The following is a 3056-nucleotide window of genomic DNA, read 5'->3' as shown; positions in this document are numbered from 1 at the left end:
ACGATTCGATCTGGTGGAGCAACGCCCTAGGGTGTAGCCTAGGTTGCCCGTAAAGTAGAAATGACCATAGCTTTCATACTGGTTGCAATTATTCGTTTTATATGATGGAAAAACTGTTATATTTATATTGTATTTTATGCTTCTGGCGTTCACTTCTTAGGCCCTAACTATTCGATCTGGTCGAACAACGCCCTATGGTGAAGCCTAGGTTGACCGGAACGTAGAAATGACCATAACTTTCACACCGGTAGCAATTATTCGTTTTACACGATGGAAAAACTGTTCTATTTATTTTGTATTTTATGCATCGGGCGTTGACTTCTAAGGCCCTAACTATTCAATCTGTTGGAGCAACGCCCGAGGGTGAAGCCTAGGTTGCCCGGAAAGTAGAAATGACGTTAACTTTCACACTGGTTGCTATTATTCGTTCTATACGATGGAAAAACTGTTCTATTTATTTTGTATTTTATGCTTCAGGCGTTGACTTCTAAGGCCCTAGCTGTTTGATCTGGTGGAGCAACGCCCTAGAGTGAAGCCGAGGTTTCCCGGAACGTAGAAATGACCATCACTTTCAAACTGGTTGCAATTATTCCTGTTATGTGATGGAAAAACTATTGTATTTTTAATGCAGTTTATGTTTCGGGCATTGACTTCTAAGGCCCTAACTATTCAATCTGTTGGAGCAACGCCCTAGGGTGTAGCCTAGGTTGCCCGGAACGTGGAAATGACCAGAACTCTCACACTGGTTGCAATTATTCGTTTTATACGATGTAAAAGCTGTTGTCTTTATATCGTATTTTATGCTTCTGGCGTTGACTTCTTAGGCCCTAACTATTCGACCTGTTGGAGCAACGCCCTAGAGTGAAACCTAGGTTGCCCGGAACGTAGAAATGACCATTACATACACACTGGTTGCAATTATTCCTGTTATACGATGGAAAAACTGTTGTATTTTTGTTGTATTCTATGCTTCTGGCGTTTAATTCTAAGTCGCTAGCTATTTGATCTGGTGGAGCAACGACCAAGAGTGATGCCTAGGTTGCCCGGAACGTAGAAATGACAATTACTTTCACACTGTTTGGTATTATTCATTTTGTACGATGGAAAAGCTGTTGTATTTATATTGTATTTTATGCCTCTGGCGTTTACTTCTAAGGCCGTAGCTATTAGATGCGGTGGATCAACACGCTAGAGTGAAACCTACGTTGCCCGGAACGTAGAAATGACCATTCCTTTCACACTGGTTGCAATTATTCCTGTTATACGATGGAAAATCTGTTGTATTTAAATTGAATTTTATGCTTTTAGCGATGAATTCTAAGTCCCTAGCCATTCGATCTCGTGGAGCAACGCCCTAGAGTGACGCCTAGCTTGATCGGAACGTAGAAATGACCTTTACTTTCACACGTATTACAATTATTCGTTTTATACGATGGAAAAGCTGTTGTATTTATATCGTATTTTATGCTTCTGGCGTTGACTTCTTATGACCTAACTACTCGACCTGGTAGAGCAACGCCCTGGAGTGAAACCTAGGTTGCCCGGAACGTAGAAATGACCATAACTTTCACACTGGTTGCTATCTTTCGTTTTATACGATGGAAAGACTGTTATATTTATATTGTATTTTATGCTTCTGGCGTTCACTTCTTAGGCCCTAACTATTCCATCTGGCGGAACAACGCCCTAGGGGGAAGCGCAGGTTGCCCGGAAAGTAGAAATGACCATAACTTTCACACTGGTAGCAATTATTCGTTTTATACGATGGAAAAACTGTTCTATTTATTTTGTATTTTATGCTTCGGGCGTTGACATCTAAGGCACTAACTATTCGATCTGGTGGAGCAACGCCCTAGGGTGTAGCCTAGGTTGCCCGTAAAGTAGAAATGACCATAGCTTTCATACTGGTTGCAATTATTCGTTTTATATGATGGAAAAACTGTAATATTTATATTGTATTTTATGCTTCTGGCGTTCACTTCTTAGGCCCTAACTATTCGATCTGGTGGAACAACGCCATATGGTGATGCCTAGGTTGACCGGAACGTAGAAATGACCATAACTTTCACACCGTTAGCAATTATTCGTTTTACACGATGGAAAAACTGTTCAATTTATTTTGTATTTTATGCATCGGGCGTTGACTTCTAAGGCCCTAACTATTCAATCTGTTGGTGCAACGCCCGAGGGTGAAGCCTAGGTTGCCCGGAAAGTAGAAATGACGTTAACTTTCACACTGGTTGCTATTATTCGTTCTATACGATGGAAAAACTGTTATATTTATATTGTATCTTAAGCTTCTGGCGTTGACTTCTTAGGCCCTAACAATTCGTTCTGGTGGAAAAACGACCTAGAGTGAGGCCTAGGTTGCCCGGAACGTAGAACTGACCATAACTTTTACACTGGTAGCAGTTATTCGTTTTATACAATGGAAAAACTGTTGTATTTATATTGTATTTTAAGCTTCTGGCGTTGACTTCTAAGGCACTAACTATTCGATCTGGTGGAGCAAAGCAACAGAGTGAAGCCGAGGTTTCCCGAAACGTTGAAATGACCGACACTTTCAAACTGGTTGCAATTATTCCTGTTATGTGATGGAAAAACTGTTGTATTTTTATTGCATTTTATGCTTCGGGCATTGACTTCTAAGGCCCTAACTATTCAATCTGTCGGAGCAACGCCCTAGGGTGTAGCCTAGGTTGCCCGGAAAGTAGAAATGACCATAACTTTCATACTGGTTGCAATTATTCGTTCTATACGATGGAAAAACTGTTCCATTTATTTTGTATTTTATGCATCGGGCGTTGACTTCTAAGGCCCTAACTATTCAACCTGTTGGAGCGACGCCCTAGGGTGTAGCCTAGGTTGCCCGGAACGTAGAAATGACCATAACTTTCATACTGGTTGCAATTATTCGTTTTATATCATGGAAAAACTGTTGTATTCATATTGTATTTTATGCTGCTGGCGTTCACTTCTTAGGCCCTAACTATCCGATCTGGTGGAGCAACGCCCTGTGGTGAACTCTAGGTTGCCCGGAACGTAGAAATGACCAT

Source organism: Calliopsis andreniformis, unplaced genomic scaffold, assembly GCF_051401765.1.
Source record: "Calliopsis andreniformis isolate RMS-2024a unplaced genomic scaffold, iyCalAndr_principal scaffold0017, whole genome shotgun sequence".
Lineage (NCBI taxonomy): Eukaryota > Metazoa > Arthropoda > Insecta > Hymenoptera > Andrenidae > Calliopsis > Calliopsis andreniformis.
This window is presented reverse-complemented; position numbering follows the sequence as displayed.